The following is a 25,717-nucleotide window of genomic DNA, read 5'->3' on the forward strand; positions in this document are numbered from 1 at the left end:
CCGGGCCATTGAATGCGGATTACATCTGCATCCGGGAAAACATCCTCACAAACTCGGTACTCCTGGCCCAGACTCGAATCCAGTTATTCCCCCTCAATCAGCGCACACTGGCACAATGGTAAGTACACACTGCACAAGTACAATCCACCATGCTGCTCTCCTCCCTCCCTCCCTCCCTCCCACCGTGACTTTCTTTGCTTTCTGTCCCTGTAGGCACTACACTCGCACCAGGGAGCTTCAACGGCGGGATCTGGAGTTAGGCCGTGCCCCTGCCAACCAGCTCGGCCCTTGCTACTGAGCCCACCCCTGCCACCGCCCGACCCGCGGGCCCGAGCAGTCCGCTGCACAATCACTCCACTTCCCCGACCGCTAACCTATCCGGTCAGGCAGCGCAGCGACGTCGGGGCCCGTGGATGTGGCACCAGCCATCGTTGTGCACCCCGTGCCACATGAAGCCCCCGCCACCCAGCCACTCTCCCGCCCGGCTGACACTGCCAGTCCTCCGCTTCCACCGCCGCCAGGCAGGACCCTCAATACCGCACCACTGCCTGGCGGCGGAAGAAAAAGCAAGAGGCGGGCAGCTACGGCAACAAGAATCCTCCCCAAACAAAGAAAAAGATTGAAGCATACATATGTAAGAGCTGTGGCGGCAAAAACCAAAGAGTTCGGCCACAGCCAGTTTGAGGAATTCTTTTGCTCCACGTCAGCCAGCAAAACCATCGAGGGTGGCTGGCGGAAGCAGGAGGAAAAACAAAAGCGTGCAGGGGATTGCCAATAAATTAATTTTGTTTTTTTAATCTGTAGATGGAGCCCATCACGTTGCTTTTTTTTTTATTTTTTTTTTTTATTATATATATATATAACTGCCTGGCACTTTATCTGTTGGCAGAAAGGGAGGCCTGCTTCATTTCATTTTTGAAGCTGTTTTACTTTTTTTTTTTTTCCCAACCTTTGCAAATTACTGGCACTTTGTATTTTGGCAAGGGAGGCCTCCGTCCTTTTTTAAGCTGTTTTTACTTTTTTTTTTTTACAATCTTTGCAAATGACTGGCACTTTATATGTTATCAAGTAGGCCTCCGTCCTTTTTCAAGCTGTTTTACTTTTTTTTTTTTCCAATCTTTGCAGGTGACTGGCAATATATATGTTATCAAGGAGGCCTCCGTCCTATATAAGCTATTTTACTTTTTTCCAATCTTTGCAAATGACTGGCAAGGAGGCCTCCTTCCTTTTCAAGCTATATTTACTTTATTTTTTTTTTTCCAATCTTTGCAAATGACTGGCAGGCCTCTCTCTCTCAATTGTCATATTAGTTTTGGGCTTCATCTACAGGTATTGCAATATTTTTTATTCTATATATATACTGTTTTCATTAATTATTTTTACTATATAGTTATTTCGTATTGTTCTATTTATTGTATATAGTTATTTCATGTTCTTTTTTTGATAAGTGTTTGATTTCTATTAGTTATTTCATGTTCTATTTATTGTATATAGTTATTTCTCTTGTATTGTTTGATATTTCGTTTTATAAACCTTGATTGATTGAATCGTTCTGTCTGCCTTGCCTCTATCCCGACGCCGCGCTTTAAAGGGGCTCTCTGTTTACCTTCCAGCGACCCGTGGCTAATCTAGCATCGTCCGCCCCTTTCTCATTTTACGGACCCGGCTCCGCACGGCAAAGCACCGGCTCAGCACACCAACTGGCCTTCTTCCATCCAGGATTGGCTTACATTTTGCCCAGGGGCCATGCTAATCTTCTCTGTATCGCTCCAATTTTAGTTGATGTACTGCCTGAGCAAGTACAGATTTGGGGAGAAGGCTCTGTGCTTAAGTACGGGGGATGCACCACCTCGTCAGACCATTGTGGTGTAATTCGCTTGGCCGTTCAGCTCTATTTCTCAGGTTGCAGTCTCTTCTAATGGTAAAATTCCACGAATAGCAGTGTGGAGAAGAAGCAGACAATGCCCAGTGTAGCATCCAGCCTCTCTTTGCCATTTTCCAGTGTAAATTTCACAGAGAGGCCACCTTGGCTTTATGCTAATTCCATATCAGATGTGCCCGCCCCAGAGCGGGCGTTCAGTGGGCGTGGCCGCCGTGACTTGCTGAATTTCCGAGAGGTTGTTTTCTTTGCTCATACTAGGTATACAACACTTTACGGGTTAATTTTTTTCTGGCTGGAACACCACTGAGAAGAAATGAGAATGGGTACAGGCACCGTGAAATCCCTGCTTTTCCCTATAGGAAATGATCAACTGTGAAGCTAACCTACTGAAAGAAACATTAAACCGTTAAAAATAAACATTTAATAAGAGAAAAATTAGAAGAAATAAAAATGATAGAAATGATTAAAGGTAAAACTCTACATCCTCCTTGGAAATTAAAGATTGAATTAGAAATGGGAAAACTGCTGATCCCAGGAGCCAACCAGTGCCGTCAGTTAATGAACCCGTTGTCTTTTGAGAAGCTTGGAAAACAAAGAAACACCTGGTTTTCTTGAAAACTCCCCCTACTTTGCCATCCAAACAAGAACTGAACTTGTCGCGACCATTCCGATCTCTGCTGTGTTAAATAAGGAGAGACCAACCACTGACCTCCTTCTCTGGACATTAAGAATGTTGTCTGATGCGGAGACAAGCGCCATCTTTGGCCAAAACTGGCATGGCGCCCAACTCAGATCCCTAGCTGAGAGAGGCGTAATAGTAAGCAGCTGAATTTTCATGAGCGGCATATGCGAGACAGAAGAAACTGTGTATTACTAGCAGCAGAAATACCCCATCCTCACCAAGGAGGGAGCAAAGACTGACTTTGGTTGGGCCAACATTGGCGTAGTTACGTAATTCCCACACTCAGAAGGGAGAGGACATGCGCTACATCAGAGGAGTCTGGATTTAGCATCGTCGGATTCTAAAACAAAGAGCCGTTGGCGTTCTTTCCGTACTCCTTCATGTTGCGTCTCGCTTCGAAAAAAATATCACTGTCGCGTATCGGACAAAGCCATTTTTATTTACCGTCCGGCGGGAAGAGGCTTTCCAGTAACCCATTCCTGGCTGGGAAAACTTGCCGGCGATACAGAGAAGAAAGAAGCCAGTGACTACTGAAACCTTGGAATTAGTCGGGAAGCGGAGAGGCAATTGGGCTGACCATAGATGTAACTCACATTCCTTTCCCGTCTCCTTCTGCATTTGGCGATCGAGGTACAAGGCAGTGCAATGTTTTAGAGCGTTGCCTCTTTACGTTAACAGATCTTCCCAAACCTCATAGGAGCACTGTACAGCATCAGCCAAACTTCATTTTCTGACTTTATGTGATACTTCAATGGAGGAATCTTACGTTGGCGTGACAAATGCCTGTGACATATTTAGGAAGAAAAGAGGCGCTTCCGCGATTTTGCGTGTCATCCTTTTGCAGGGGCCATGCTAATCTTCTCTGTATCGCTCCAATTTTAGTTGATGTACTGCCTGAGCAAGTACAGATTTGGGGAAGGCTCTGTGCTTAAAATGCAGGGGATGCACCACCTCGTCAGACCATTGTGGTGTAATTAGGCGGCGTTCAGCTCTATTTCTCAGGTTGCAGTCTCTTCTAATGGTAAAATTCCACGAATAGCAGTGTGGAAAGAAGCAGACAATGCCCAGTGTAGCATCCAGCCTCTCTTTGCCATTTTCCAGTGTAAATTTCACAGAGAGGCCACCTTGGCTTTATGCTAATTCCATATCAGATGTGCCCCGCCCCAGGGCGAGACTTGCGTTGATGGGCGTGGCCGCCGTGACTTGCTGAATTTCCGCAGAGGTTGTTTTCTTTGCTCGCTACTAGGTATACAACACTTTCGGGTTAATTTTTTTCTGGCTGGAACACCACTGAGAAGAAATGAGAATGGGTACAGGCACCCGTGAAATCCCTGCTTTTCCCTATAGGAAATGATCAACTCGCGAAGCTAACCTACTGAAAGAAACATTAAACCGTTAAAATAAACATTTAATAAGAAAAATTAGAAGAAATAAAAATGATAGAAATGATTAAAGGTAAAACTCTACATCCTCCTTGGAAATTAAAGATTGAATTAGAAATGGGAAAACTGCTGATCCCAGGAGCCAACCAGTGCCATCAGTTAATGAACCCGTTGTCTTTTGAGTAGCTTGGAAAACAAAGAAACACCTGGTTTTCTTGAAAACTCCCCGTACTTTGCCATCCAAACAAGAACTGAACTTGTGCGACCATTCCGATCTCTGCTGTGTTAAATAAGGAGAGACCAACCACTGACCTCCTTCTCTGGACATTAAGAATGTTGTCTGATCGAGGAGACAGCGTCATCTTTGGCCAAAACTGGCATGGCGCCCAACTCCAGATCCCTAGCTGAGAGAGCGTAATAGTAAGCAGCTGAATTTTCATGAGCGGCATATGCGAGAGAGAAACTGTGTATTACTAGCAGCAGAAATACCCCATCCTCACCAAGGAGGGAGCAAGACTGACTTTGGTTGTGGCGTTAACATTGGCGTGTTAAGTAATTCCCACACTCAGAAGGGAGAGGACATGCGCTACATCAGAGGAGTCTGGATTTAGCATCGCGTCATTCTAAAACAAAGAGCGTTGGCGTTCTTTCCGTACTCCTTCATGTTGCGTCGCGAAAAAATATCACTGTCGCGTATCGGACAAAGCCATTTTGATTTACCGTCCGGCAGGAAGAGGCTTTCCAGTACCCATTCCTGGCTGGGAAAACTTGCCGACGATACAGAGAAGAAGAAGCCAGTGACTACTGAAACCTTGGAATTAGTCGGGAAGCGGAAGGCAATTGGGCTGACCATAGATGTAACTCACATTCCTTTCCCACGTCTCCTTCTGCATTTGGCGATCGAGGTACAAGGCGGAGTGCAATGTTTTTGAGCGTTGCCTTTACCGTTAACAGATCTTCCCAAACCTCATAGGAGCACTGTACAGCATCAGCCAAACTTCATTTTCTGACTTTATGTGATACTTCAATGGAGGAATCTTCGTTGGCGTGACAAATGCCTGTGACATATTTAGGAAGAAAGAGGGCGCTTCCACGATTTTGCGTGTCATCCTTGCAGGGGCCATGCTAATCTTCTCTGTATCGCTCCAATTTTAGTTGATGTACTGCCTGAGCAAGTACAGATTTGGGGGGAAGGCTCTGTGCTTAAGTACGGGGGATGCACCACCTCGTCAGACCATTGTGGTGTAATTCAGCGGCGTTCAGCTCTATTTCTCAGGTTGCAGTCTCTTCTAATGGTAAAATTCCACGAATAGCAGTGTGGAGAAGAAGCAGACAATGCCCAGTGTAGCATCCAGCCTCTCTTTGCCATTTTCCAGTGTAAATTTCACAGAGAGGCCACCTTGGCTTTATGCTAATTCCATATCAGATGTGCCCCCCAGGGGCGGCCGCGTTTGTGGGCGTGGCCGTGACTTGCTGAATTTCCAGAGGTTGTTTTCTTTGCTCATACTAGGTATACAACACTTTCCGGGTTAATTTTTTTCTGGCTGGAACACCACTGAGAAGAAATGAGAATGGGTACAGGCACCGTGAAATCCCTGCTTTTCCCTATAGGAAATGATCAACTCTGAAGCTAACCTACTGAAAGAAACATTAAACCGTTAAAATAAACATTTAATAAGAGAAAAATTAGAAGAAATAAAAATGATAGAAATGATTAAAGGTAAAACTCTACATCCTCCTTGGAAATTAAAGATTGAATTAGAAATGGGAAAACTGCTGATCCCAGGAGCCAACCAGTGCCATCAGTTAATGAACCCGTTGTCTTTTGAGAAGCTTGGAAAACAAAGAAACACCTGGTTTTCTTGAAAACTCCCGTACTTTGCCATCCAAACAAGAACTGAACTTGTGCGACCATTCCGATCTCTGCTGTGTTTAATAAGGAGAGACCAACCACTGACCTCCTTCTCTGGACATTAAGAATGTTGTCTGATGCGGAGACAGCGCCATCTTTGGCCAAAACTGGCATGACGCCCAACTCCAGATCCCTGCTGAGAGAGCGTAATAGTAAGCAGCTGAATTTTCATGAGCGGCATATGCCGAGAGAAGAAACTGTGTATTACTAGCAGCAGAAATACCCCATCCTCACCAAGGAGGGCAAAGACTGACTTTGGTTGGCGGCAACATTGGCGTAGTTCGTAATTCCCACACTCAGAAGGGAGAGGACATGCGCTACATCAGAGGAGTCTGGATTTAGCATCGTCGGATTCTAAAACAAAGAGCGTTGGCGTTCTTTCCGTACTCCTTCATGTTGCGTCTCGCCGAAAAAATATCACTGTCGCGTGTCGGACAAAGCCATTTTGATTTACCGTCCGGCGGGAAGAGGCTTTCCAGTACCCCATTCCTGGCTGGGAAAACTTGCCGGCGATACAGAGAAGAAAGAAGCCAGTGACTACTGAAACCTTGGAATTAGTCGGAAGCGGAAGGCAATTGGGCTGACCATAGATGTAACTCACATTCCTTTCCCACGTCTCCTTCTGCATTTGACGATCGAGGTACAAGGCGGAGTGCAATGTTTTTAGAGCGTTGCCTTTACCGTTAACAGATCTTCCCAAACCTCATAGGAGCACTGTACAGCATCAGCCAAACTTCATTTTCTGACTTTATGTGATACTTCAATGGAGGAATCTTCGTTGGCGTGACAAATGCCTGTGACATATTTAGGAAGAAAAGAGGGCGCTTCCACGATTTTGCGTGTCATCCTTCGCAGGGGCCATGCTAATCTTCTCTGTATCGCTCAATTTTAGTTGATGTACTGCCTGAGCAAGTACAGATTTGGGGGGAAGGCTCTGTGCTTAAGTACGGGGGATGCACCACCTCGTCAGACCATTGTGGTGTAATTCGCAGCGTTCAGCTCTATTTCTCAGGTTGCAGTCTCTTCTAATGGTAAAATTCCACGAATAGCAGTGTGGAGAAGAAGCAGACAATGCCCAGTGTAGCATCCAGCCTCTCTCTTTGCCATTTTCCAGTGTAAATTTCACAGAGAGGCCACCTTGGCTTTATGCTAATTCCATATCAGATGTGCCCCGCCCCAGGGGCGGGCCGCGTTTGTGGGCGTGGCCGCCGTGACTTGCTGAATTTCCGCAGAGGTTGTTTTCTTTGCTCATACTAGGTATACAACACTTTCCGGGTTAATTTTTTTCTGGCTGGAACACCACTGAGAAGAAATGAGAATGGGTACAGGCACTGTGAAATCCCTGCTTTTCCCTATAGGAAATGATCAACTGCGAAGCTAACCTACTGAAAGAAACATTAAACCGTTAAAATAAACATTTAATAAGAGAAAAATTAGAAGAAATAAAAATGATAGAAATGATTAAAGGTAAAACTCTACATCCTCCTTGGAAATTAAAGATTGAATTAGAAATGGGAAAACTGCTGATCCCAGGAGCCAACCAGTGCCATCAGTTAATGAACCCGTTTTCTTTTGAGAAGCTTGGAAAACAAAGAAACACCTGGTTTTCTCTAAAACTCCCCGTACTTTGCCATCCAAACAAGAACTGAACTTGTCGCGACCATTCCGATCTCTGCTGTGTTTAATAAGGAGAGACCAACCACTGACCTCCTTCTCTGGACATTAAGAATGATGCGGAGACAGCGCCATCTTTGGCCAAAACTGGCATGACGCCCAACTCCAGATCCCCTCGCTGAGAGAGACGTAATAGTAAGCAGCTGAATTTTCATGAACGGCATATGCCGAGAGAGAAGAAACTGTGTATTACTAGCAGCAGAAATACCCCATCCTCACCAAGGAGGGAGCAAAGACTGACTTTGGTTGACGGTGCAACATTGACATAGTTCGTAATTCCCACACTCAGAAGGGAGAGGACATGCGCTACATCAGAGGAGTCTGGATTTAGCATCGTCGGATTCTAAAACAAAGAGCCGTTGGCGTTCTTTCCGTACTCCTTCATGTTGCGTCTCGCTTTGAAAAAAATATCCTTGCGCTGCGATGACACGCAAAATCGTGGAAGTGCTCCTCTTTTCTTCCTAAATATGTCACAGGCATTTGTCACGTCAACGAAGATTCCTCCATTGAAGTATCACATAAAGTCAGAAAAATGAAGTTTGGCTGATGCTGTACAGTGCTCCTATGAGGTTTGGGAAGATCTGTTAACGGTAAAGGCAACGTTCGAAAAACATTGCACTACGTCTTGTACCTCGATCGTCAAATGCAGAAGGAGACGTGGGAAAGGAATGTGAGTTACATCTATGGTCAGCCCAATTGCCTTCCGTTTCCCGACTAATTCCAAGGTTTCAGTAGTCACTGCCTTCTTTCTTCTATGTATCGTCGGCAAGTTTTCCCAGCCAGGAATGGGGTACTGGAAAGCCTCTTCTTGCCGGACGGTAAATCAAAAATGGCTTTGTCCGATACGCGACAGTGATATTTTTTTCGAAGCGAGACGCAACATGAAGAGTGCGGAAAGAGCGCCAGCGGCTCTTTGTTTTAGAATCCGACGATGCTAAATCCAGACTCCTCTGATGTAGCGCATGTCCTCTCCCTTCTGAGTGTGGGAATTACGAACTACGTCAATGTTGCGCGTCAACCAAAGTCAGTTTTGCTCCTTCCTTGGTGAGGATGGGGTATTTCTGCTGCTAGTAATACACAGTTTCTTCTCTCTCGGCATATGCCGTTCATGAAAATTCAGCTGCTTACTATTACGTCTCTCTCAGCGAGGGGATCTGGAGTTGGGCGTCATGCCAGTTTTGGCTAAAGATGGCGCTGTCTCCGCATCAGACAACATTCTTAATGTCCAGAGAAGGAGGTCAGTGGTTGGTCTCTCCTTATTAAACACAGCAGAGATCGGAATGGTCGCGACAAGTTCAGTTCTTGTTTGGATGGCAAAGTCGGGAGTTTTCAAGAAAACCAGGTGTTTCTTTGTTTTTCCAAGCTTCTCAAAAGACAACGGGTTCATTAACTGACGGCACTGGTTGGCTCCTGGGATCAGCAGTTTTCCCATTTCTAATTCAATCTTTAATTTCCAAGGAGGATGTAGAGTTTTACCTTTAATCATTTCTATCATTTTTTATTTCTTCTAATTTTTCTCTTATTAAATGTTTATTTTAACGGTTTAATGTTTCTTTCAGTAGGTTAGCTTACAGTTGATCATTTCCTATAGGGAAAGCAGGGGCCATGCTAATCTTCTCTGTATCGCTCCAATTTTAGTTGATGTACTGCCTGAGCAAGTACAGATTTGGGGGGAAGGCTCTGTGCTTAAGTACGGGGGATGCACCACCTCGTCAGACCATTGTGGTGTAATTCGCTTGGCCGTTCAGCTCTATTTCTCAGGTTGCAGTCTCTTCTAATGGTAAAAATCCACGAATAGCAGTGTGGAGAAGAAGCAGACAATGCCCAGTGTAGCATCCAGCCTCTCTCTTTGCCATTTTCCAGTGTAAATTTCACAGAGAGGCCACCTTAGCTTTATGCTAATTCCATATCAGATGTACCCCGCCCCAGGGGCGGGCCGCATTTGTGGGCGTGGTCGCCTTGACTTGCTGAATTTCCGCAGAGGTTGTTTTCTTTGCTCATACTAGGTATACAACACTTTCCGGGTTAATTTTTTCTGGCTGGAACACCACTGAGAAGAAATGAGAATAGGTACAGGCACCGTGAAATCCCTGCTTTTCCCTATAGGAAATGATCAACTGCGAAGCTAACCTACTGAAAGAAACATTAAACCGTTAAAAATAAACATTTAATAAGAGAAAAATTAGAAGAAATAAAAATGATAGAAATGATTAAAGGTAAAACTCTACATCCTCCTTGGAAATTAAAGATTGAATTAGAAATGGGAAAACTGCTGATCCCAGGAGCCAACCAGTGCCGTCAGTTAATGAACCCGTTGTCTTTTGAGAAGCTTGGAAAACAAAGAAACACCTGGTTTTCTTGAAAACTCCCCGTACTTTGCCATCCAAACAAGAACTGAACTTGTCACGACCATTCCTAGATGTAACTCACCTTCCTTTCCGATGTCTCCTTCACAATTCCATGATCGAGTTGCAATACCGAGTGCAATGTTTTTCGTCCTTTGCCTTTACCGCTACCATTTCTTCCTGTACCTCATAGGAGCTGTAGAGCATAATCCAAACTTCTTTTGCTGACTTTATGTGATAATTCAATGGAAGCAATTCCATGTCTGACCAGGGGGTGGCGAAATGCACTGACTTTTTCTCTCAATCCTCTGCATACCATTCATGGTATATTCTATAGCGTTCCAGCACCCGTGATGATGTCGGTTCTGGCTCCACTGCCTGTTATGCTGTCACTTCCTGTCTAGTCCTTTAAAGCCACCATCATTGCCACATGTCATCAGTTCTGTTTTGGACTTTGAACCACACTCAATTCCACATAATTCAATCCTTTTGCAGGCATGGCATAATATACGGCAATGTAATGCCATCTTTAACAGCACCATCAAAAATGTCTTCCCAGGACTTGAGTTGTTCTGATGCATATTCTGCAGTCCTCATGGTCCAAGGACTGTAAGCATCGTCTGCAGACAGTGGATTGAAATAATGCCGTATTTTCTCAAACCCATTCTTTGTCGGGTGCCAAGTAAGTGAGAATTTTGTTCTTCTGCTTTAAACAAAGTACAAAAGGAAATGCTTCTTTATTACATCCTATAACGTGCAACTGAAGGAAACTCAGATTAGAAAACACTGAAACTCATTTAAAAGTGCTCTTAATTTATTAATTTACAGAAGTATAATAAATATTTCTTTATGCTCTCTTCACTCCATTTAGAGGGCCTTTCCTTCTGTGGTCTTAGAAGAACTAATTCTTTATTAATTCAGTCATCTTATGGCCACTTTCACAGTGTTGGTAGGAGCCGTCTATAACAATTTTAAAAAGCACGGTCAGCATGTCAGAGTTCATTGTTGTGATTGCTGTTCACTCTTTCCAATTACTTAAGAGTTTAATTGACTCTGGTCAAATATAAGGGGTCAAACAACTGATATCCTAATTTTTTCATGCTCTTTGTTTTGGGTGGCTATTGTACATTGTGGTGGTTACTCTTTGAAAGCATAACATGCCCTCCTGTCTTCATACCACATATATCCTATATGGGCTAATCGCAAATGTTGTGAGTGGTCCGTACCTTAAGAAGCACAACATTTCCCACACTGAACAGTGCAAATATCACATTTTAAATACTGTCAGTGATCCTTGATGGAGATTCAAACCCGTCGTTGCCCTGGTAGAACCTCAAACGCTGCACACGCCTTTTTAGACATTCACTGCTGGTTTGAGGAGATTGTGACATCTGCTGCAGCCCACGCACCACAAAATAATGCAGCACTCAGTGTGAATTTTCAATGGCCAGACTGCAGAACCACAAACTTCTGAAGACTGCAGATTTGAACTGTACACTATACACAACTACAAACAACAACAACAACATTTATTTTTTATAGCACATTTTCATACAAACAGTAGCTCAAAGTGCTTTACATAATGAAGAATAGAAAAATAAAAGACACAGTAAGAAAATAAAATAAGTCAAAATTAATTAACATAGAATAAGAGTAAGGTCCAATGGCCAGGGTAGACAGAAAAACAAAAACTCCAGACGGCTGGAGAAAAAATAAAATCTGTAGGGATTCCAGACCATGAGACCGCCCAGTCCCTCTGGGCATTCTACCTAACATAAATGAAACAGTCCTCTTTGGATTTAGGGTTCTCACGGAAGGACTTGATGATGATGGTCACGTAGACTTCTGCCTTTTAATCCATCCATCATTGTTGGAGCATCATGAAGCTTTGAGTAGGTGGTGGTGGCGCGCCACCACCACAAAGAAACCGGAAAAAGAAACAGAAGAGAGTAGGGGTCAGTACGATTTTAGAGCCACCATGAATAGTTATTATGATGAATTGAACATATAGAGTATCAGGATTAAGATTAAATGAAGTTATAAAAGGCCATGTTAAAGTAATGTGTTTTCAGCAGTGTTTTAAAGTGCTCTACTGTATCAGCCTGGCGAATTCCTATTGGCAGGCTATTCCAGATTTTAGGTGCATAGCAGCAGAAGGCCGCCTCACCACTTCTTTTAAGTTTTGTTCTTGGAATTCTAAGGAGACACTCATTTGAGGATCTGAGGTTACGATTTGGAATATAAGGTGTCAGACATTCCGATATATAAGATGGGGCGAGATTATTTAAGGCTTTATAAACCATAAGCAGAATTTTAAAGTCAATCCTGAATGACACAGGTAACCAGTGTAGTGACATCAAAACTGGAGAATGTGTTCGGATTTTCTTTTCCTAGTTAGGATTCTAGCAGCTGCATTCTGCACTAGTTGCAAGTGATTTATGTCTTTTTTGGGTAGTCCTGAGAGGAGTGCGTTACAGTAATCTAGTCGACTGAAAACAAAGCGTGAACTAATTTCTCAGCATCTTTCAGTGATATAAGAGGTCTAACTTTACTTATGTTTCTTAAGTGAAAAATGCTGTCCTAATGATCTGATTAATATGCATTTAAAATTCAGATTACAGTCAACAATTACCCTAAGCTTTTTACCTCCGTCTTGACTTTTAATCCTAATGTATCCAGTTTATTTCTAATAGCCTCATTGTATCCATTATTGCCAATCACTAAGATTTCAGTTTTCTCTTTATTTAACTTGAGAAAGTTACTATTCATCCATTCTGAGATACAAGTCAGACATTGTGTTAGTGAATCAAGAGAATCAGGGTCATCAGGTGCTATTGATAAGTACAGCTGTGTGTCATCAGCATAGCTGTGGTAGCTCACGTTGTGCCCTGAGATAATCTGACCTAACGGAAGCATGTAGATTGAGAAGAGCAGCGGACCCAGGATAGAGCCTTGTGGAACACCATATCGGATATCATGTGTCTTGAGTTGTAATTACCACAACTAACAAAAATTTTCTCCCTGTCAGGTAGGATTCAAACCAATTTAAGACACTGCCAGAGAGGCCCACCCATTGACTAAGGCGATTTCTAAGAATATTGTGATCAATGGTGTCAAATGCAGCACTCAGATCTAAGAGGATGAGAACAGATAAATGGCCTCTGTCTGCATTCACTGCAAATCATTTACTACTTTAACGAGTGCAGTTTCTGTGCTGTGATTTGTTCTAAAACCGACTGAAATTTATCAAGAATAGCATGTTTATTGAGGTGGTCATTTAACTGCATAATGACTGCCTTCTCCAGAACTTTACTTAAGAAAGGCAGGTTAGAGATGGGTCTAAAATTTTCAAGAGCGAGGGTCAAGATTATGTTTCTTAAGTAGGGGTTTAACTACAGCAGTCTTAAGACAGTCTGGGAAGACCCCAGTATCTAGTGACGAATTTACTATGTCAAGAACATTATCAATTAGCACGCCTGATACTTCTTTGAAAAACCTTGTTGGTATTGGGTCAAGGACGCAGGTGGAGGTTTTAATTGAGAGATTATTTTTGTAAATCAGGTAAGTCTATCCTAGTGAAAGAGTTTAATTTGTTTATAACAGGATGCTGGGGTTTAGGAGGATCCTTAGTGTTGGGGAGATATACTATGTTATTTCTAATATCATTAATTTTTTGATTGAAAAATACAGCATAGCCTCACAGGTTTTACTGGAAGTACTTAGGAGGCATTCCTTTGAGTTACCTGGGTTTAGTAGATGATCAATTGTAGAAATAAGACTCTGGGATTACTAGCATTGTTATTTATAATCTTAGAGAAATAGCAGCGCTCTCAAGACGGACAGTGTTATTGTATTCTGTTATTTTGACTTTTAATATTTCATAGTGGATAGTAAGTTTAGTCTTCCTCCATTGACGCTCAGCTCTACGCATGTTCTCTTTAAATCAGACACTCTTTGGGTCTTCCATGGTATAACAATGCTAGAAGATTTTTTCACTGTCTTTTCAGGTGCAACTATGTCAACAGCAGCTCTCACTTTAGAATTAAATCTTTCCACCTTACTATTTACATTATCCTCACTATTATAGCTGGCACTATAAACGGACTGATTGCTTAAAATGTTTGTAAGTTTTAAAGCTGCTGCCGAGTCAAAGAAGCGTTTTTTAACAATATGCTTCTCATGAGTGTTTTTTATCATTATTTCTATATTAAAAGTAGAAGAAAATGGTCTGATAGACCAATATCAATGATCTGTTTTATATCAACTTTCAGTCCTTTAGTAATCACTAAGTCTAACGTATGACCTGCTTTATGTGTAGGCTGATTTATGAGTTGTCTCAAATCAAAAGAATCCAGGAGGTTCATAAATTCTTTTACTTTTAGATCACACTGATTATCTATATGAAAATTAAAGTCGCCAACTATTAGGAGTGTGTCATAGTTAGTAATTAAAATTGACATTAAGTCAGAGAATTCCTCAAAAAGACGCGTTATATTTTGGAGGTCTATACACGGATAATACTAGAACTTGAGAATCTCTATGATAACAACGGCAGATACTCAAAGGACTTGAACTTACCAAAACTGACATCTTTACATTTTAATCGGCTCGAGTAAATGTTTGCCAAGCCCCTGCCTCTTTTTCCTTGGGGGTATGCATGAGTAAAATTGTAATCCGGAGGCACAAATTCGATTAAAACAGCCGCGCTGTCTGAACTAAGCCACGTTTCACTTAGTGCAATAAGATCTATTTTTTTATCACTAATAAGATCGTTGATAAAAAACGTTTTGTTAGTTAAAGCTCTAACATTCAATAGTGCCATATTTAATGTTTCGGAGGTGCAGAGATGAGTACTATGTGCGTTATTGATATTTGGAATAGGAACTAAATTATTTTATTAGCGCCGCTCTGTGTGTATTTTTGTTTAATCTGTGATCTGTTTTTATAGTTTTAATACATTGTTCCTCTAAAATAGTAATTTGAATTAGATTATTGGAGTTTATGCCATATTGCCTAGATTTTCTACGTGCATTAAGTTTGCTTATTACAGTGTTAATGTTGTGCACTTTAACGGAAGATTCTATTAAACACTTATCAATTCAGTTCTGTAACTCAGCGGCCATCCTCTGTCTTCAAAATGTCACTTGTGGCCGGAAATGAGGGGGCAACTCTTAAAGTGGATCAAGTAAAGCAGAGCAGAAATAAAGGAGCCGAACGTCCGTCAGGAATTGTCTTATACAGTGCAGACCATAATACAGCCAGCAGTGTGAGGAGTGAAGGCCGACTGCTCCGTCTGCACTCGTCTGTCATCTGCTGCCTTATTTAAGAGTGTAAGAGGCATTTCCTATTTACATAAGATACATAAATGTTTTACTAAATATTAGTGCATAATCTATGCGAGGTTCTTATAACCCCATAAGTCAAATTGAATTGTTATATTATAACTATTTCTAACTTCTCTGACGTGGTTTTAAACTGTGTGTTTCATCCCGTATATGTGTTTTGTTTGACAAGAAACATTTAAGACAAAGCACTTACTTGAATGTGCTGCGTCGTACATTTAAAGAGTACAGAAGAAGAAGTTAAGAATCTTTAAGTATAAAAACAACCAAAGTTTTACAAGAAAAGATAAGTTTAGAGAAGATATATTTTTCTTTTTTTTTGCCTTTTATTCTACATGTGTAACAACTTTTTTCTTTATTCTTCTGTGGATTGTTTGCTTTGAATTTTCACTAAATATTTTAAAACAATCTTTTGGACTGAGAGATTTCATTCGGTTCGTGTTTTACCCGTACTAGACATCGCTTTACACTGTGGCTACAAAGAGTACAGATTAGCATTAACTTCAAGATTAAAATGAAACATTTACTATGATACAAAACTAAAACAATAAAGGAACATTTCATAGAATTTGACTTTTAAACAAATCTCCACCGTCTGACCAAAGCTGAACAGAATTTCGGCCGTCGTCTGAGCTCTGCTGTGGAGTTTTTAGTTGTGAAATCTGAAAGTCTGTAAATTGTAACTGCAGATGTTAAAAGATTTTTATATTTCCAGAAATTAGAAAAAAATCACCACGATACTTAATTCATATTGAAATAAACAATTCTCACCCAAAATAATGGAAATAGCAATGATCATTATACAATGTTAAAAAAAATTAAAAAGTCACCAAGAAACTCTGAAGTGTTTCTATGAATTGCCAGGAATCTCCAAAATTTTCAGTGCTGTTTATTACACATTCAAATAAGGAGAAGATTTATGAAAATAACTGTGGTGAAATAAGCAATAATCATAAACAGTGTACACTCCACATGAATAAAGTACAATTTGAACAAAAACAGCCTTCACAACAATACAGCGAATATGAAATGATTGTATTGTTAAGAAATACGTCCAAGTACTGCACTGCTAATATCAAAAATGAGCAAAGGCATGATTTACAAATAATTAAAAACATATAAATTCAAAAAATTACATTTTTATTTTCTTTACCATTTACAGTAAATTGATCACAGAAGAAGCTGGGCTAAATATTTTACACGTCAGGATGATTTTAAATGCTTTTCTGAACCAGGAATAAAGAAAAGCGTAAAGAATTGGATTAACACCAAAGTTCACTTCACTTAACAACACAAAGAAATTCCTGATGATACGTGTGATTAGGTTACTACTATCAGTAAAAAAATTGTAAAAGTAAAGAGGCAGCCAGCAGATAATAAAAGCCCCCACGACTACTCCTAATGTTTTTGCGGCTTTTCTTTCAGACGGTTTTGATATTTTTCTGTCACTCACCTCCTCAGTTTGCCTCTTTTCTATCATACAGTTGATGGCTCTTGAATGGCTTCTTGCAACTACAAATATTTTGATATAAAAACTAATCATTAGGAAATAAGGAATAAAAAAAGTTACAAGTAAAATAAAAAAGGCCATTTCATAAGAAGTGAATGCTGCACAAGCTCCTTCACATACCTCTGTTACAATTTCACTTAAACATAAAAGTATGACTGTAATGAAAAGTGCAAACAGCCACACTACAGCAATGCTGATCTTTGCAACACCTAAAGTTATTTTTGAGCTGTAAAAGAATGGATGGCAGACAGCAATGTAGCGATCAATGGATATTAAAACCACATTATATACAACTACTGTGTCAAGAATATTGACAAGTACCTGATACCAATAACAACAAATAACTCCAAAGTACCAGCAACCATCAATCAGGCCAACCAAAGAAAAGGGCATCACAAAGAAACCTGTTAAGAAATCGGCCGCTGCGAGTGAAAGGATCAGAAGATTAGTCGGCGTGTGCAGCTGAACAAAATGAGAAATAGAAATGATGACAAGAAGATTCCCAAAGACTGTTGATAAAAGCAAAAGACACGAGAAAGTGTAATAAAGTCCATAAACTTCAGTTCCATAAATCAGTTTACGACAAGATGCATTACTGTGAGGAAAGCAACGTCCAACTTTCAGTCCATTCCACTCCATGTCTGTCCCCTGATGTCACTGAGCCGTCCTGCCTGCACACTGAGATGTTTATACACTGAGGCCCTGCGACTGCCATATTCTCTCTGCTGACGTAATTCACATGAGGCATCTCTCTGCTGTGTTTGCTTCACAAATTCTCTCAGGATGTTTGTTTGTTCATTTCAGTTCTTACTCACTAATGAGTTCATTAAATCTCAGATGTCTTCATTATATTTGTTTGTCAGGAGCCGCTCAGGGCTGCGGTGGTCTCTCCTCACAGCTCCACAGTGGTCAGCTGCTGGCTCTCTGCAGTTTCCTTCTTCTCCTCTGTCTGCTGGTTTTTGTTTTTTTTTGTTCTCAGTCACTTTGACTTTTTTTCATCATCACAGCGAGCAGCACATTAAATCCATCCATCCATCCATTATCCAAGCCGCTATATCCTAACTCCAGGGTCACAGGGGTCTGCTGGAGCCAGTTCCAGCCAACACAGGGCTCAAGTCAGGAAACAAACCTAGCAGGTTCAAATGAGCTGCAGTTGTGCCCAGTGGTGGTCTGACACCCCATCCTGTCCTGTGCTGCTCAGAGCCTCTGACTCCTGTGAGCTGAACCTGCATGGAGTGTGCTGGACCACCCTGTGCTCATGAGAGCCCACACACACACATACTGGTAAATGTGATTTATGAAGGTCACCTGAACCAATTATGCATTATGAGAACATCACAGGAGTGTCCTTCAAATTCGAGATGTCCTTATAACGTTGGTGAAATGTCAGACATTGTGTCCTTTTAAAGCATGTATACTAACAACAAAACTTTTTCAGCGGCTCTTTCTGAGAAGTGTGTATAACGCTGCATCCTGCACAAGTTACAGTGAAATGCGAGTTAGTATTTAACACTAGAATTACCAGAGCCTACGAAAAAACTCATAATTCCGTCCCACCTTAAATCGCTTCTTAAATCCCTTCACACCTCTCCGCCAGCGTCCTTTGTCCTCTAAATGTGCTGATAAAGAGAAGCTTGGAGCAGCCGGCTATTCCATCCCCCCACCAATTTAGAACGTGCACGAACTTCTCTCAGCTCATGCCTTGATTGTGAAGTGGAGTTTTTAGAGTGGAAATAATAGATCGTTATTTGGAACACACGCATTTCATGTCTGTTCCGTTTCTACAGTAATCTGTGTCAACACATTGTTAAAACTGAAACGTTTTTTATATTCTAGTAGTAGATGACAAAATGTAGGCATAAACTATATGATGTATGCAGCCTGAAAGTCCAAATAGCAAAGAAACATTTTCAGAAAAGGTTCAAATATAACACAACAATTGCGCTTTTATTCAAAAAAAACTGCAGAAACAAAAAGCCGCTTTAACATGCGACATTGACAGCAGTTTATTGTAACTGCCTCCGTGGTTCAATAGAATCAGTTCTCGCCTTGGAATCAAAATGTCCCGAGTTTGATCCTGCGCCCCTCCGTTTTGAGAAGTAAACTGTTCTTAGTCTTACTGTTTTAGAATAAAAGCATACATTTGATTTCAGTCTGTAACAGCCGGTGCAATTTATGATCCTTGTGAAGGTTAGCTTTTTTTTTTTAATTCACTTTTCATTCTCTCAGTTGCGTTCAGAATCAATCCATACAACCCTATCTGACACGGCTGTTTTCACTAAAGACGCGCTATAGCTCTGCAGTGTACCACGATGCATACTAACGCCAAACACCCCCAAACCGGGTTCTGACACACAAACGCTGGCGAAGCTGCCTTCTTTGTATCTCACCGTCACTTGCTTTTCTTTTTTTCAGTTTTATTGAGTGTTCCTGACAGTCCCCGCATGTTGCTGTATGCTGTTTCTTTTGTACTCCAGGACATGCAGAGGAAAGAATGGTAAAGACCAGTAACTTCGGCGCTATATGCAATCATCAGACACTCCCCATCTGCCCGTGTCGTTCAAACACAGGACATATATTGGTGTAAAAGTATAACAAAAGTGCACTTTTATTCAAGTGCACTTTTCCATCGCCTTTTCCTGTAAGAAGCAATGTACACACTTCTCTCTATGCTGTGGTTTCTATTACACACCTGAAAGAAAGAGACAATACATGTGAAAATATAATCGCACTAATGCAATATTATTTGAAAACGAACAGCGTCAGATCGGGTGTAAATTTATGCAGGAACTGGAAATTCTCTGATGTGGGACCTTCCCCCAGGGAAGAAAGTACAGTGTCAGGTTCTCATTCAGTGTAATAGGAACCATAGCACAGAGAGGTGTGTACACGGCAACAAGTACACGTGTCGTAAATGTAGGAAGGACGGTCCTTGGGTGTGTGGGAACTGTTAATATTTGAATGTGATGATTTTATATAGCACGGAATGAAAATCAGCAGTTCTTAGCATTACACCATGCAAGCTGTCGTATCAATCGCCTACTGTAACTTGCTTTCTTTTTTCTTCGGTTATACAGGTAGTCTTGAATAAAAGTGCACTTGTTTTGTTTGCAAAATGAAGTGTCTGCGTGCACTTATCGTGGCATTACACGTGTATTTTTTGAGCATGCCCGTTTGAGCAGTATAAAAAGTATTGAAAAGTATAACAAAACAACGGGCAGATGGGGAGTGTCTGATTATTGCATATAGCGCCGAAGTTACTGCTCTTTACCATTCTCTCCTCTGCATGTCCTGGAGTATAAAAGAAACAGAATACAGCAACATGCGGGGACTGGCAAGAACACTCAATAAAACTGAATAAAAAGTAAATCAAGTGACGGTGAGATACAAAGAAGGCAGCTTCGCCAGCGTCTGTGTGTCAGAACCCTTTGGGGGGGTGCGTTAGTATGCATCGTGGTACAACGCAGAGCTATAGCGCGTCTTTAGTGAAAACAGCCGTGTCATATGGGGCTGTATGGATTGATTCTGAACGCGACTTGAGAGAATGAAAAGTGAATTAAAAAAAAGCTAACCTTTACAAGGATCATAAATTGCACCGGCTGTTACAGACTGAAATCAAATGTATGCTTTTATTCTAAAACAGTAAGACTAAGAGCAGTTTACTTCTCAAAATGGAGTAGTGCAGGATCGAACTCGTGACCTTTTGATTCCAAGGAGAGAATGGATCCCATTGCACCGCAGAGGCAGTTATAATATACTGCTGTCAATGTCGCATGTTAATGCGGCTTTTTGTTTCTGCAGTTATTTTTGAATAAAAGCGCAATTGTTGTGTTATATTTGAACCTTTCATGAAAATGTTTCTTTGCTATTTGGACTTCAGGCTTCATACATCATATAGTTTATGCCTACATTTTGTCATCTACTACTAGAATATAAAAAACGTTTCTGTTTTAACAATGTGTTGACACAGATTACAGTAGAAACGGAACAGACATGAAATGCATGTGTTCCAAACAACGATCTATTATTTCCACTCTAAAACTCCACTTCACTCCCAGATACTCAATCAAGGCATGAGCTGAGAGAAGTCCGTGCACGTTCTAAATTGGTGGGGTGATGGAATAGCCGGCTGCTCCTAGATTCTCTTTATCAGCACATTTAGAAGACAAAGGACGCTGGCGGAGAGGTGTGAAGGGATTTAAGAAGCGATTTAAGGTGGGACGGATTTACAAGTTTTTTCGTAGGCTCTGGTAATTCTAGTGTTAATTGCAATAAAGAAGTTGCACACATGAAGTACAGTATATATCAACCACCACATTAAGTTTGTGCAAACGCTTCGATAAGTAAGTCATGAGTTGTGAACTATATTGCAACAGTGCTGGACAAGTTACATCAGCCAGGGATAAATCGCCAAAAGAATGAGCTGCCATTTCATCATCTATAGCAAGCGATCTTATAAAAACGGCAGCTTGGCACTGTCGCAAGTGCTTTTCCCAACTGGTCTTTCCTTCCAAGATCCACGTGAAGAGCAGAGAATTGATCCATTGCGGTGCTCGGCGTCGACGCTGCAATATATCTGTGCTCAAATGACAGACCTGCACGTTGAAGCCAAGTTCATTGACAAAATAAAAGGTAAGGATATTATTCTACACAGTTTTAATTATTCTACATAGCCCTAGTGTTTTATTTTACAGTGTATATAATGTGTTTATTTCCCGTTCTTTTTCAGGTTGTGTTGTGTTTGCAAAAACATTAATTTCAAAGGGTAACTTTGTTACAGAATTCATACTTCTGACCCAAGATAAACTACGTCTGAGTACTGGCTCAAATACAAATGGACATCTTTCTGGTATGTAGATTGTTACTGTGGTTGTACTGGGATGTGCAGAAAATGTACTCGATTGATGTTACTGGTAAAACAAAGAGCGTGTTTCTTTTTCTTTCTTTTTTCCTTTTTTTGAAGTAAATGACACACCTCATCTTTTTTGCTTTAAGAGGCATTTATCTAAATGAAGAAATGACTTGTGGCTTTGGAGGATGAACTCTTCCTTGGTGACACACTATAATGAATGACAAGGTGAGCCAGTCGTGCTGGACATGCAGTACACTGGAAAAAGTTTGGTAATGATCCACACTTAATATTTTCAATCTGCACCAATATAATTCTTTTTAGCTTATTGATCCCACAATATTTAAGTTGAGGCAAACATTTAGAGTGATTGGGTTTAATTCACTTGTTTTATACTGAAGTTAATCTATTTTTTAAGTTGTTCTTCTTTTTGGCAGTTGGAAAGCCATCACGCTGGAAAGTTTGACTGGAATATGCAAACGGCCCCTCAAACACAGCACACGAACAACCTAAAATATTAGGTTGACTGAAATAGGATTTTTATGTTTATTCCCTCCACCATAACTTACTTTGTTAAGAACAATTTTTTACTTTGATTGAGATCTGAAACCAGATATTTCACACAATGACACTAAATGACTAATCTTAAATTGCTTGAAAGAGAAAATTTACGTTGACTGAACAACATTAATGTTATGCTTTTTTCAGTTATAGGGCAGTGTAGGGAATTTGTATGCTGCTGTTATTAATGATTTTTAAATATAACACGTATTACCATGAGGCAGAATTATAGCCGAAACTTGTTGCAAGCATCAGAAAATTTAAGAAACCAGTAATTCATTTTACAAAAAAGAGAGACATTTTTACTTGTGTTTCATTATTTCTGCATGTGAATTCTAGTAACAAACTGTTGCAATGCTTTATGCTAAGAGTCTGACTTTAATTATCAAGCCTACTGAACAGGGGAGATTTTAAGTATTTTGAGCAATAACCTAAATTGCATTTACTTTGAAAGTGTAAAATTTATCCTTTATCATATAGGACAATACTTTACTAAACATTAGTTAGTTTTTTTTTTAATTATGTTTCTAAAAGTTTTTTTTTAAATATCTCAAGTAACTGCTTTGTTTTTTTGTGATAACAGTACATAATTGCATATTTGGTGACCAAAAAGGAGAAACTTTGTATTTTTACAAGATGTATTGTGTTTTTAAGATCAGTGATTAACTGTAGAAATGTGATTAGAAGTAAAGGTTTATTGGCTTTCAACCATTTTGCTCCTTTCAGATACCACTTGGGTTTATCTGTTACTGTAGATATTTGATATAATTTCACTAACACGTATTTAGTTTGCCTTATTCTAAAAAAATCAGGATATATTGGCTGAGGTGTTGGCTAAGTTTTGCACAGAAATCTTGAAAACTCTGTGAACATGTGTACAATTTATTAAACTTGTTCATTTTTTGATTTTCAGAAATACATTTCTAAATATTTTTTCACTGTGCCGCCTTTACATAAAGATGTGGCTGTTTTTAGCAAAAACTTTCCTTTTTGTTTCAAATTGTAAAGTCTCTCTCCTAAGAATTTCTCAGTATGACAATGTGAACCTGCAGCTCTCACATATTCTGTTTCTGTACGCCGGTGGGCTGTGGTTTCACACACATAACATCACATAACATCTCCTGGACCACACAGCACCACCTCAAGCATGCTAAGGAGCTGATCATTGAATAATAAAATGTAACGACTCCTTAAGGATTCTCCCTCGTGGTTTGATTGTCTTTTTACAGTGCACATCCAGTACTTAACGTTCATGGAACTCCTTCAGTGACCTATCAACTCTCAAAAAGCCAGCAATGCACACGTTGAGATGCACACCAGCATCAAAAGGAGAACCTGCTCAGCAGGCAGAACTTGAGGAGCTCTCAGTGTGAGGTGGGATTACTGGCACACTGTGTTACAGTTTAATGGGGAGAGAGTTGTTAGTTTGGATTTCTGATTAACATTACAGTTGTGTGAGAGGATGTGACTTAAAAGGATGGAACGCATTTAGAGGGACATGTTGGGTGACTGATTTGTGTTGCTCTGAGAATAGCAAAACGTGTGTGTTGGTAAAATATTGTGGTTTATGAAGACACTTGAGTTGAGAGGACTACATTGTGTCAGCTTAAACATCTGCCACGTTTCACACAACCTTAACAAATATTGTTTGGAGGTTATGTGGGATTATCTGATTTATTGTTACATATTTAAGCACATCCTTTGTAGGTATGTATGATAGTAATAGATCAATATATGTTGCTTTGATTACATATAAGAGACGAGGTTAAGACAGTAAAATCTATTAAAAAAGAAGTAATAAAAACTGGCAAGTACTTTTTGTTTTATTTTTATTTTTAACCAAAAGATTTTTAAGAATTGTAACTGTTCTAGCAACAGCAAAGACTTTATTTAGTGATTGAAACCTCATATAACTTTATTTAATTATTTGTTTGTGTGTTTCAATCACATTTGTTGTAAATTAGTATTTGTAAAATTACTTGACACTTTAATATGGAAATAATTTTCAATAATTCTCTCCTTAGGAAAAAGAAAACTTCCAAACTAGATAACCGAAGATGAAGACGGAATATCTTATGGTTTACTTATATGGTGAGGATACCAAAATTCATATTTTGATTGGCTACCGTTTTACACAGCGGTGCGAGCATCTGTTGCAGGGGGTGCTAGAATCCATCAAGGAGGAAAAACATTATTTGTACAAAATCTTAATTTATCTATCCATTCCTAAATAAAAAAAACTGGCCGGCTATTTCGTATCAGTGCAATACGCTACTTGTTAAAACGGATGACTTCCGCTCTTACGTGCACTTAGTGCTGCGTGGGTATTATGAACTATCACATGAACTTATATTTTTTCATACTTCTCAAACCAAGGGGGTGCAAAATTGGCCTCGGCCGTCACAGGGGGTGCGTGGGTAAAATGAATCGGGAAGCGCTGGTTTAACACAATATTTCTTTCTTATAGATGAACATATAAAGTTTCTTGAAGAAAGGTTTAAGACCGTGGTCAAAGAAGGACATATCTGATCTCCTGAAACACTTCAATATTTTCATCATTTTAGTGAAAAAATAATGTAAAAGATAGTCTACAATAAAAATATTTGCAGATTTGAATATGTGTGGTGGGCGGCACGGTGGCGCAGTGGTAGCGCTGCTGCCTCACAGTAAGGAGACCTGGGTTCGCTTCCCGGGTCCTCCCTGCGTGGAGTTTGCATGTTCTCCCCGTGTCTGTGTGGGTTTCCTCCCACAATCCAAAGACATGCAGGTTAGGTGGATTGGCAATTCTAAATTGGCCCTAGTGTGTGCTTGGTGTGTGGGTGTGTTTGTGTGTGTCCTGCGGTGGGTTGGCACCCTGCCCAGGATTGTTTCCTGCCTTGTGCCCTGTGTTGGCTGGGATTGGCTCCAGCAGACCCCCGTGACCCTATTCGGATTCAGCGGGTTAGATAATGGATGGATGGATGGAATATGTGTGGTTATTTGTGTTTTTCCTAACTACAGTATTCTTAAAGACTATACAGCAGTAGTGAGAGTTCACACTTTATCATATATAACCATATTTTTTCTCATGTACAGTTAAAATATGCAACATGCCACTGCTGAAACTCTGTGTTTGTCTGTATATGTATGTATGTAATAAATATTTCAAAGCAAATGTTACCAAAAGAGATTTGCTGTTAATGTTAGTTATTCATTGAATCCAGAACGATTATCTTATTTAGAGGTTGTCTCTTTACACTTAGTCAAATACTGGTTATTTTAACAGCTTCATTGGCTTGGGTTTTTTAAAACATTTACAAGTACAGTTGATTTCTATGATATTTTGAATTAGTTTAAAAGCATGCACTAAAAATACCTATGGCCTAATCAAAGATTTTCTTGAAGTAGACCTTGAACAATGGGAAACAGAAACAATGTATTTCTTTCATTAAATACTTCAATGTTAGAACAATTTTTTATTGAACAGGTCGTTAAACCCAACCAAGTGCTTCAATCTTAATCTTAATTTAAGCATTCATTTGCTACATTGCAATCATGCATAATGGCCTGGGACAATTTATTTGTAGTCTGAGGCCTCA

At 40.3% G+C, this 25,717-nt stretch overlaps 4 non-coding genes and 1 pseudogene across 4 annotated transcripts; all 5 read right to left on the bottom strand.

The window, feature by feature from the left end:
- Positions 1 to 1,695: 1,695 nt before the first annotated feature.
- Positions 1,696 to 1,803, bottom strand: LOC120539856. The gene has a single exon (XR_005635712.1). It is a non-coding gene; the product is annotated as a U6 spliceosomal RNA (small nuclear RNA).
- Positions 1,804 to 3,363: 1,560 nt separating this feature from the next.
- LOC120539853 lies at positions 3,364 to 3,470 on the bottom strand. Its single transcript, XR_005635709.1, has one exon. It is a non-coding gene; the product is annotated as a U6 spliceosomal RNA (small nuclear RNA).
- A 1,550-nt stretch (positions 3,471 to 5,020) lies between these two features.
- On the bottom strand, positions 5,021 to 5,125 carry LOC120539854. Its single transcript, XR_005635710.1, has one exon. It is a non-coding gene; the product is annotated as a U6 spliceosomal RNA (small nuclear RNA).
- A 1,543-nt stretch (positions 5,126 to 6,668) lies between these two features.
- Positions 6,669 to 6,774, bottom strand: LOC120539855. Its single transcript, XR_005635711.1, has one exon. It is a non-coding gene; the product is annotated as a U6 spliceosomal RNA (small nuclear RNA).
- A 2,354-nt stretch (positions 6,775 to 9,128) lies between these two features.
- LOC120539857 lies at positions 9,129 to 9,194 on the bottom strand (annotated as a pseudogene).
- Between the last annotated feature and the right edge of the window lie 16,523 nt (positions 9,195 to 25,717).

Source organism: Polypterus senegalus, chromosome 11 (assembly GCF_016835505.1).
Source record: "Polypterus senegalus isolate Bchr_013 chromosome 11, ASM1683550v1, whole genome shotgun sequence".
Classification (NCBI taxonomy): domain Eukaryota; kingdom Metazoa; phylum Chordata; class Cladistia; order Polypteriformes; family Polypteridae; genus Polypterus; species Polypterus senegalus.